We start from the raw sequence: 12,252 nt of genomic DNA on the forward strand, positions 1-12,252 counted from the left end.
TATTATTACATCATCAAGCTTATTGGATAGATCTGTTCAAGAGCTTGGGGCCCTCCTTGGCCGTGCGGTAAGACGCGCGGCTACAAAGCAAGACCATGCTGAGGGTGGCTGGGTTCGATTCCCGGTGCCGGTCTAGGAAATTTTCGGATTGGAAATTGTCTCGACTTCCCTGGGCATAAAAGTATCATCGTGCTAGCCTCATGATATACGAATGCAAAAATGGTAACCTGGCTAAGAAACCTCGCAGTTAAAAACTGTGGAAGTGCTTAATGAACACTAAGCTGCGAGGCGGCTCTTTCCCAGTGTGGGGATGTAATGCCAAGAAGAAGAAGAAGAAGTTTAAGAGCTTTGTAACGATACATAAATATGTTACTTTTGCGACGAAAATAAGGCAAAGCTGCCCGTTTTCCTAAAAAACGTAAAAACATCATTTCTAAAAGGGGCTACACCTCCCTAAAAATCTAAAAAATCAAAACCGTCCTGATTATAAAATTATAGGTTATAAGCCGTGTATTCATCACATTTTACTCGCCCAAATCGAAAATTGGCCTTCTGATAGTTTTGGCCACTCCTTTATATGGGGCTGCCCTATTGTGCACTTGTGCACCACTCTCTTGACATTCAGTCACTCACTCAGTGGGGATTGTAATACCCCCATCTCCCATTTGTATCCACTCTGTGCACCTCCTGTGCATCGTTTGGGCGTGGAACACCCGGCACGTCACGCGTGCCTAACACTCACCTACCCGGGCTTTGATGCTGCCAATAGGTCTCGGACAGGTACTTTGCAGGCAGCACCCACCTATTAGGCTTTCAGCGATCGTGTACGTACACGCACGTTTCACTCACACTTTTACTCGGTTTGTTTGCAACCACGAGCAGCTGTCACGGCAAAATCAAATGGGATTGTTTGCAACCACGAACCTGCATTCGTGTTGGTGAGAAATGTCGGCGAGACCCTAATTGATATTTCGAAGCCCAGGTAGTCCTCAGTCAGTGTGGTGGTTTCCCCATCCTGCAACGGAGTGGCACCACTTACCTTACATGTCTCCATGACGGCTTGAAATAAGAAATATTTTTTTGTCGAAATTTCCCATTTTTCTGGCCACCAGTCATTCGAATGACATGTATCTCAATTGACAGAATACAATCTTTCAATTTTTTTTTGTCTTTATTATCGAGACATTCAGCCCAAGGCTGGCTCGTCTCGCGATCTTTCAATTAAAAAGAAGCACTGAACAATTGAGACGGCATGTAAAACGAAAGGGGCAAAAAGTGTCTTAAATGAATGAGACGAAACTCATCAGCACTGCTACCAAATAACTAAACAAATGAACAAACAATCACATAATTTCCCCTGGGTGGTGCGAATAGAATCGATTTGGTTGTCAAACTGAAGCCAAACTTTTCTATTGTGCCGGAGCCAAACATTGAAGATTGTGGTTATGTTAGTTTCTGATCTAATATCGAGAAGTATTGTTATTATTTGAGGAAAAATTAAAAATAAACTTTGTTTGAGTTTTGTATTCTTTGTAACAAATATTTTCACATTATATTTCTAGTGGAAAATTAGTAGGAATGCAATTAAAAAGCACTCGTTACGAAATTTCACGAGATTCAGCAGCTGATTGGAGCATGATTGTATGTAAACAATCGTAAAGTCATGTAGAGTCTAGCGCATTTGTGCGCCCTCATGCAGCGTGGAAAGAGAAATTCGAAGAGCGGGAAATGTTTGACAGCCAAGTAACTGCAAAATAATTTTGTTCATGGGAGTGAGTTCAAAATATCCCTCTACTCGCTTGAGCGCAGAAAAGCGGCTCTATCCGCAGCACCCAGAATTTCCCTAGTAATTGTAAGCTTACAAATCGAAAAGTTCAATCACCTATCACCGGTCCTCGTACATTCGTGTTTCGCTGACCTACCTCAACCTGCTCATGAAATTATGACTCCAAGACAAAATTTTCAAAACGACTTATCTGCTTTTGTAGACAAAGATTCAAACGACGATTTGACGAATCTGATAGCTCTCCCACGCAAACCAACACCACCAACAGGTAGCGGAAACCTTCACCTACCTATTGTGGTGTTGGTTTGCGTGGGAGAGGTATCAGATTCGTCAAATCGTCATTTGAATCTTTGTTTACAAAAGCAGATAAGTCGTTTTGAAAATTATGTCTTGACTCGATGTTTGTTGTTATTACCGCTCTTACCTACTGTACTCGTCAATGTACAGCGCGTGTACAGGCAGAGGTGGTGCCGAAAAGCCAGTTTTTGATCGACAATGAATGAACCGCGGCGGGTCGTCCGTCCGTGTTCAATTGCACTTACGGTTGTAAGTGCCCAATTTAATGTGATAATCTTTTTCTCATTCACGTTGAGCATTAGCCGGCTATAAACCGAGGTAATTTGGATTCATTGGCGCGTGGACGTGGTGTAATTAGGCGCGGTGGCGTCTAATCTTAGGTAGTCCAATTACGTTAAGACGATTGTTCTGCCATATATTCCATCTGGGAAAATTGCCTCTGCTATGTGCAATTAACACATTTCAGGTGTAGTTGACGTTTGGCGATTTCAAATAGAGCATATTGTTATTGGCATTAGTTCGATTAACACAATCGATGACGCGAAGGGTGTGCTCTATGAAAGTCGTCAATAGAATATCAGACATTCATATATCAATGTCTGATGTTCTATTGACGACTTTCATAGAGCACATCATTCGCGTCATCGATTGGAGTTGAAGAATTGGCTCTCAATTCACAATACGCAGAATTGGTCGGTAACCGGTTTCTACTGATTAAATAATTCGCTTTATCAACTAACACGTGCGGGTTCATTCAAAGTTCTCATCGTTTAAGAATCGACTTTCTTATGGTTTCCAATCGGATCCGTTGATCGTCGAATCCATCCGTTTGTCTTTTTTCTATAATTAGTTAAGAAATTTTTCTTAATCTTAGCTCTGGTGGTGGATGCTTTCTCAGCCCATGATATTTTGATGCATTATTCACTATAAATCGTTTGTAAAAGTCTCAATGAATGTAGGCAATTATAATGTGCTGCTTTGAAATAAAGGAAAATCGTAAGAGGTAAAATGGCAACGAGTGCTCCAAATATTGTCCCAAAATTTTTGGTTAATCTGCTTTTTCGTTTACTTCCCATGTTTTTATAGTTGACAACCATTGCACTTCGCATGTATTTCGAATGATTTAAGGACAAATATCGCAAATTAAAAACATTTCAACCCATACGCACTCAAATGAGATTTGGAACATGCATCGCATCGATATTGCAGCGGTTGAACTACTCCAAATGAAATGTAGCCTAACTACAACCGTTCGTCAAATAATCAAAATGCTTCTTCCACCAAACGAATCAACCAAAGCATTTAGTATTATTTTCATATTTGTGAGAAAAAAAGGTTCAAAACCTGGCAAATATTTTTAGACGCTTGTTTACGGATGTGACTCACCAAATTAGCGTGTTTGGAATGCATTTCAGGCAGGTGATTTTCAGACGTAAAATCGATCACCACTTATCGCTGATTAGCACCGTTGCCGAACCGTTAACGGTGGCTTATAGGAATGGGCGATACCGATACGATATATCGGGAATCGATATTTTCGCTCCGATTAATCGATATTTCGTATCGATTTTTTGAATTCCAAAAATATAGCACATTAGGCACAATCTGTTAAAAACTGCGAAACAGCGAAACTTTGATGTGCGATTCGATGACCGGAAATAAAAAATCTAAACTAGCCCTGTTTTTTTTTTTTTTTGCTCGTGCTTTTAATTTTTCGGGCGTATCGATATATCGGAATATCGATGTTTCAACGCCGATATTTTTCGGCATCGATTTTTCGACAATAAAAACATCGATTCGGCAGTATCGATATTTTTCCGAAAAACGCCCATTCCTAGTGGCTTATCTGAACAAAAACAGTTTGATGCCAAAAAGTTTGATGATCAAAAATAAAGGCCTTTCCGCTTTGACAACTTATTGACAAAACTGTCTAGACGATTATTGCTACTTTTAACACAACCAGCCCAAAAAGAGATCCCAAAAATGCTCCAATCTTTAATGATATTGGTAATGGAAATGAACGATCTAGCAATTTTTAAGAAAATATATAATATTGGAAAGTTATCGTAGACTGGAAAGTTACCGGAGACATTGGTCATGTTACCGGAGACATTGATGAGAATGATAATACGGGGTGGGGGAGGTGGCAGGTATAGCTTCTTAATACGGGCCACGTTTTCCGGATCACTGGAACCATAACGCTGCTCCATGAGCGCCTTCTGCTCGTCGGACGCGCGCTGCATTGCCACGACAGACAGCCAGGTGCACTTGCCTTCCCCGATATCGGTACCGACCGATCTTACCTATAAGTATTTTCAACTTAGATTTTGGTTTAATTCATGTGTGTAAAGAAATCAAATAATAACTTCGCAATTCATTCCGTGCCGATAGTTCGAACGAGCCAGACGTGTGTGCTGTGTCTCATCGCGGATTGTGTTCGGTAGTGAAAAGGCTATTGTGTGGTGCGCTCCTACCTACGGATCCAAGGCGATCACTGTCGGCGAGTGAAGTAGCTGCTTCTGGCGACGCCAGTGAAGCAGGCTATTGTTACTGCTGCTACCTACAGCAGCAGGGGCAGATAAGTGGCAAAACTTTTTATTGTTCTCCCTTCTGTTTGATACAGAGTGGGACTGCTTAGAATTAATCGAATTAGTTTTTTTTAAGTTTTTTTTTTCTAATTTGCTATTAGTTTTAAGTTAGTATAAGCAAAATTATCCTTCCACCTTGCGGGGTGAGAATGGAGGCGGAGACTGGAGAAGGCAATGTGCCTGCTAAAGATGGAGGGCGCACTCGATTGTACCATGCGGCTTCGCCTGGGCCTTGGGTTGTTTACTTTCGGCAGAAAGTAAAAAGCCTAGATTTTCTCGGCATTAAACGAGATTTGACGCGTCGTTTTACGAAGCTTGAATTCAGCCAAATCAACAGGAACAAACTACGCATCACCGCACCTACATACCAGGTGGCGAATGAAATTGCTGGCGACAGGGCGTACAATGTTGAATAAATGGTTTATGTCCCCTCGCGGGAGGTCGAAATTGAAGGTGTGATCAACGCAGCGAGCCTGACTTGCAAGGATGTACTTGCGGGAAAAGGCCGCCTAAAGAATGCAATGGAGTCTACCGTGGATATTCTGGACTGCAAGGAATTGCATTCAGCAGCCACGGTAGATGGAAAGAAGGTATATTCCAAGTCAGGTTCGCTTCGGGTGACGTTCGCCGGTTCGATGCTCCCAAAATATGTTGATATTGAAAACATGCTATTTCCGGTGCGTCTTTTGTGCCAAGGGTATTTAATTGTACCAATTGCAAACAACTTGGTCACACTGCCGAGTTTTAGGACAACAAACCACGTTGTGGCAAATGTTCTGAAAGGCATCGTCCTGCCAGCAACAGGCAACAAAATGTGCTTATTGTGGTTTGAATCCTCCCCATGGTTTGCAGGAATGCCCGGTGTACAAAAAGCGCACCCAAAAAGTGAAGCGCTCGTTGGTACAGCGCTCCAAGCAGTCGTATGCGGAAATGGTTAAGTCGCAAGACACATCCGCCACAGCCACTGCATCGACTGCTATTTCAGCCACCGTTCGTGTAAGTGATTATTATGATTCCATATCCATTGATGAATTGAACTCTGACGCAGCCGATATGGATGATCCTGCGGAGGAACACGTGCCCGAAAAGAGGAAGCAACCGTCTTCCCCGGGATCGCGCCGCAAGAGAACGAAAATCATCCATAAAAGCTTGGCAAAATCTGAAGGTAATGGGGGTTTATTTAAAATCCCGAAGCAATCTGTCCCTACTGCTTCTTTTGATCCTAGTTGCAGTAAAACATTCCCGCCATTGCCTAAATCCGATGTTTCGAAGAAACATCCGGCTAGGAGATTCAACGAAAAAAAAAACAAATTCGCACTTCTAGAAAAAGTATTCCGTTCAAGCGAGGATTGATCTCTTTAAAGGACCTTGTGGACCGTTTTTTAAACTTGTTCAATATTCCGAATTCATTGAGGCCAATCATTGACCTATTTATTCCAACCGTTGAATATTATCTGAAGCAATTGACTGTTTCATGGCCCCTTCTTGCAGAAATTGTTTCTTTCGATGGATAATACGGCCAATACCGAGGATACAATCACTGTGTTGCAGTGGAACTGTCATAGTCTGAAAAATAAATTAGACGTGTTCAAGTTTTTGATTCGTAATTCCGATTGCGATATATTTGCACTCTGTGAAACATGGCTTTCTCCTGAAGATGAAATCAACTTCCACGATTTTAATATTATTCGCCAAGATCGGGATGATCATTATGGTGGCGTTCTTTTGGGGATCAAACAATGCTACTCCTTCTACAGAATTCTATTCCGACTGTTAATGACCTAGAGATCGTCGCTTGCCAAATAAATGTAAAGAATAAAGATCTTTGCATAGCTTCAGTGTACATTCCTCCAAATGCCTCTATTAATCGTCGACATTTTTGGAGCGCAGTCTCTCTCTCCTATCATCTCCAGTATTGATATTGGGTGATATGAACGCACATGGTATTGGATGGGGCGAAAGATATGACGATTATAGAGCGCCTATTTTCTATGATTTGTGTGACGATTTCAATTTGAATATTTTGAACACTGGTGAAGTAACTCGAATAGGACCAAATGGTCAACAAAGCCGTATTGATCTGTCTTTATGTTCAAATTCACTATCATTAGATTGCACGTGGAAGGTAATACAAGATCCCCATGGTAGTGACCATATGCCGATAGTCACCACAATTAAGAGTGGCTATCAACAATCTGAGCCAGTTAATGTTCCTTTCGATCTCACGAAGAACATTGACTGGCAAAAATTTGCATCGGCGGTAAAATTGGTATTGAATCAACTGATACTCTTCCCCTTTGGATGAATATCGATTCCTTACTGAGTTGATTCAAAAAGCGCACTAGAAGCTCAGAAACGACGCGTTCCAAGTACATCTGTCATCAGAAGACCAGCCACTCCTGGATGGGATGATGAATGTACTAAGTTGTATTCTGAGAAATCTGATGCCTTCAAGGCCTTCCGTAAACACGGAAGGTCAAAGCTTTTTGAAGAGTATTTGAGGCTCAAAAGAAAACTTAAAATCTTCTCAAGGCAAAAAACGTAACTACTGGCGACGTTTTGTCGAGGGACTATCACGAGAGACCTCAATGACAACACTTTGGAAAACGGCTCGCAACATGCGGAACCGCATTTCCACCAATGAGAGTGAAGAATACTCCAATCGATGGATATTCAACTTCGCAAAAAAGGTCTGCCCAGATTCCGTACCAGCAGAACCAGCAGAACCTGAATGGCGACAGGTCAAAGTAATAGCTATTCAAAAGCCTGGGAAACCAGCGTCTAATCACAATTCATACCGACCGATTGCCATGCTATCATGCATGAGAAAATTATTGGAGAAAATGATCCTTTCAAGAGTCGACCATTGGGTCGAAGAAAATGCATTGCTTTCAAATACTCAGTTTGGATTTCGAAAAGGGAAAGGAACAAACGATTGTCTAGCGTTGCTTTCTTCAGATATACAACTGGCCTTTGCGCACAAGGAGCAATTGGCTTCAGTATTCTTGGATATTAAGGGCGCTTTTGATTCAGTTTCCATAGAAGTACTGTCAGACAATCTGCACAGTAGTGGATTACCCGTTATTTTGAACAATTACTTGTATAATTTGTTGTCAGAAAAACAAATGAACTTCACACTCGGCACTCTGACAACTTCCAGAAATAGCTACATGGGCCTTCCCCAAGGATCATGTTTAAGTCCCTTGCTTTATAATTTCTATGTTAAAGATATTGACAATTGTTTGGAAGGACAATGCACACTCAGACAACTTGCAGATGATGCCGTGGTCTCTCTAAGAGGTCCATGTGCAGCTGTCTTGCAAGGACCATTGCAATATACCCTAGATAATCTGACTGTTTTGGCCAGTCATCTAGGGATCGAGTTTTCACCGCAAAAAAACTCAGTTGGTTGTGTTTACTAGGAAGCGGTACCCAGCTCAACTGAAACTAAAACTGTTGAATGATGACATCAACCAATCTTTATCTTCTAAATACCTTGGGGTCGTGTTTGATTCTAAATGTACTTGGAAACTCCATTTTGAGTATTTGATACAAAATACCGGAAAAGGATCCATTTTCTACGTTCTATCTCCGGAACCTGGTGGGGTGCTCACCCGGAAGACCTCATCAAACTCTATAGAACGACTATTCTCTCTGTTTTAGAGTATGGCTCTTTCTGCTTCCTCTCAGCAGCTGATTGCCACCTGATCAAATTGGAACGAATTCAGTACTGTTGTTTGCGTATTGCCCTTGGCTGCATGCATTCGACGCATAACATGAGCCTGGAGGTGCTTGCTGGAGTCACTCCTTTAAAGCACCGTTACTGGGAGCTCTGACTTAGAATACTCGTCAAATGTGGAGCAAGTAACACACTTGTCTTAGATAACTTCGATAAAATGCTTGAACTGACTTGTCGTTCAAGATTCCTTAGAGTCTATCTCAACTACATTTCTTCAGATCTTTGTCTTCCGTGTTATAATCCACCTCGAGTTCACTTCACCAACGACAGTTCCTCAATTGTATACGATCTGTCCATGAAACATGCTATTCAAGGAATACCAGATCATCTTCGACAAATATCTATTCCCTCACTTTTTTCAGAAAAATATGAACATGTCAATTGCAATAACAGATATTTCACTGATGGTTCTCGCATAAACGGATCCACTGGCTTCGGTGTTTTCAATGTAACTTCAACCACCTTCCGAAAACTTCAGGAACTGTGCTCGGTTTATGTTGCTGAGCTGGCAGCAATTAACTTCGCTTTGGGGATAATTTCCAATCAGCCCGTAGACCATTATTTCATCTTCTCGGATAGTCTTAGTTCTATCGAGGCACTCCGGTCGATGAAACCTGTTAAGCACGCATCTTACTTTCTTACAAACATAAGAGAGCAGATGCGTGTTTTGGTCGAAAGATCATTCAAGATTACCTTTGTGTGGGTCCCATCTCACTGCTCAATCTACGGCAATGAGAAGGCAGACTCGCTGGCAAAGGTGGGCGCACAGGAAGGTGAAGTTTATGATAGACAATACTCGAGCAACGAGTTTTTCCCATTAGTCCGTCAGAGTACTCTTCAAAGTTGGCAAAGAAATTGGACACACAACGAATTTGGACGGTGGCTATTTTCCATAGTTCCAAAAGTTTCTGGGCGAGCGTGGTTCAGAGGTGAGGACTTAAGTCGAGGCTTCATTCGCGTGATGTCGAGACTTATGTCTAATCACTATTCACTAAACGCACATCTGTACAGAATAAACCTTGTCGATAGCAACTTATGTAGGTGCGGAGCCGGTTATGATGACATCGATCACGTAGTTTGGTCCTGCTCGGAAAATGACGCCTCCAGAGAGCAATTATTGGATACCCTTGTGGCCTGAGGTAAACAACCCTTCAGGGAAGTTCGCGGTGTTTTGGGAGATCGTGATGTTGTCTATATGCAGGCCATTTATAGTTTTCTTTGTGCTTCTGACATCAAAATCTAACATTTCGTTTTTTCTTCTTTCTTAAAAGTTTTTTTTTTGTTCTGTCTCTGCCTTTTTGTTCCGTAGAGCTCCATAGCTCTTGCCATCCGGAAGATGCTCCCAGTCGAACCATTCCTCGAGCACGACGACACGCCACATCGTCACTGACGCCAAATGCCCGGATGAGAAGCTGAAATTTCCTGATCCCAAATCCTAAGCCCCGTCCATCCTTAAGCATTGTAAACTAACCTCGAGTCACCACGAGTACGCTGGCTTCTACCCCCCTCTTACTAACCGTATAATAAAATGATATTGATTGTATATATCACAAAGAACAATGGCTCCGTAAAGTGTTATACACGCCTGAGCCTACCAAATAAACGAAATTGGAAAAAATAACTTTGCAAAGAAATCAAATTGCAATTTTGATTCTTAATAATTTTTGAACCGTGAAACTTTTTGAAGGCACAGGATTATTTTTTTTTTGTTTTCGAGAAGAGGGGAAATGTGTGCCATGAATTTATAGTTATTTGAATTCTCGTTTGGCAGTGTGTAATATGCATAATATCCATTGCCGATATCTATCTTATCGATCTTACGTCTCACATGACTCGCCATACGCAACCGCGCCAACGAGGCATAATTTGAATTGAGCGTCAGTAGGCCATGACTTACAACACGTTTGCAAAGCAACCAGTTTTCCCCTGATTAGTTACGAACGACACGTAAGTACTGTTTTGTCCCCGACGAATACCTAACGTATTCGGCTGGTCCTTTTCCGATGACACGAGGCCACACAGAAATCATCCTGCGTCTGATAGAAAAGACCAATCTCCAGCAGGATCGTTTTGGTTTGACGGAATACTTCCGGATCGGTGAAACCAGTCATGTGCATGGCCAGCGCCACCGGCGCCACAGCCAGGCCGCGGTTTTTCTTGCCCTGTGGCACATTGTACTGCAGCGCCTTGACGAACCACTTGGACGCCAATGTGCTGTCTTACTTCTTACAATACTTAGTCAAATCGCGGACTAGATCGGGAAAGACGGCCATGAATTCACGGGCATCACGTCTGAGTGGCCGCTTCCAGCACCGAGTTGTTTAGGGTGGATATGGTCCTCGAAATTTTCTTCAGCTTTACCTGCAACTTGCTATTGTAGTCTCGGCTAATTTTCTGGGTCTGATGCTCTCGCATGGTCATGCAGTCCGAATTGACCTCACTGCTCTTGGCCGGACATGTTGGAGTTGTACCAGAGTTTGCACCGACCGAGCCAACTGACGGGCCGGTCTGCATGGAACCAGCTCTGACCAACGTGGACAGCATTTTTACGATTTATATGACTGCAACATTACATATTTGGGGCCCTCCATAGCCGTGCGGTAAGACGCGCGGCTACAAAGCAAGACCATGTTGAGGGTGGCTGGGTTCGATTCCCGGTGCCGGTCAAGGCAATTTTTGGATTGTAAATTGTCTCGACTTCCTCATGATATACGTATGCAAAAATGGTAACCTGGCTTAGAAACCTCGCAGTTAATAACTGTGGAAGTACTTAATGAACACTAAGCTGCGAGGCGGCTCTGTCCCAGTGTGGGGATGTAATGCCAATAAGAAGAAGAAGATGAATGCAACAATCAACTTTCTCACAAGTAGTTCATTCGCGACACGAGGCTCTATCAGGTGAAATTGTTCCTTGTTTTTTATTATTCAGTAAACTCCTTCACACACACATGCTACACCTCTTCAGACACTCTCGATATCAAACTCACAACTGATTTATGCACTGGACAAGTCAGCTGAATTATAGTTCACCTTCAATGGCAGGATGTCTACTCCCGTGGAATACAACGCCCTGAAAACATCAACGGATTCTCGCTGCCTTTGATTGAATCTATTGGTAATCACTTTTATTTTCTCCGGCAATCAGTCACTGTAAACCAGATTTTCAAATATGCTACTTGGGCCGCAGAGTGAAGCTTGTGACTATTCGTGGCGAAGAGTTGAAAACAATATGTAGCGACTTCGAATCGATGACGTTGCATTTTTAGCCCAATGCTGGCGAACTGATATGCAGAGAAAGCCCAACGACCTTGCCGAACCCTCCTCATCGGCAAGTTAAGTAATAAACCTCCACAAAACCGGAACGTTGGATGTAAACATAGCGACCCCTTCCTGCCTCGCAGTAAACGGGCAATCATTGGAGAATGTGGAGAGCATACAATGGCGTCAGACGGTGGTGCCACGATCGACATAAGCGCACGAATCAATAAGAAGGCAATGTCTACCTTTGCTAGTGCAAGAAATATTTCGAAGCCCGTTACGCTAGTTACGCTAGTGAAACGTTGTGTGTATCAGTGAAGAATATTCAACGGCAGCAGTTGTTCATCAACATATGCCTGCGGTATATAACCCGTGAGCAAGGTTCGTACTTTTCATTTCGGTAAGGCGAAATCAAGTGATTTCCGGATCGGAGGAGAATCTTTTTTTTTTTGTAGTGAAAAACATCTCTCTTCCACCCCTCTTTTCTCTAGAGCGAACCTAGAAGATAAGCGGGAATCGTGCCTACTTGATGAATTTCTTTTTTCGTTTCATCACTTTTGCGCCTCACTCACTTTTCATGAAAA

The 12,252-nt window shown here is 42.5% G+C and overlaps 1 pseudogene; it reads right to left on the reverse strand.

The window, feature by feature from the left end:
* Positions 1-2,545: 2,545 nt before the first annotated feature.
* LOC134207152 (farnesyl pyrophosphate synthase-like) lies at positions 2,546-10,954 on the reverse strand (annotated as a pseudogene).
* Positions 10,955-12,252: the final 1,298 nt, after the last annotated feature.

The sequence above is a fragment of the Armigeres subalbatus genome, chromosome 1 (assembly GCF_024139115.2).
Source record: "Armigeres subalbatus isolate Guangzhou_Male chromosome 1, GZ_Asu_2, whole genome shotgun sequence".
Taxonomy (NCBI): Eukaryota; Metazoa; Arthropoda; class Insecta; order Diptera; family Culicidae; genus Armigeres; species Armigeres subalbatus.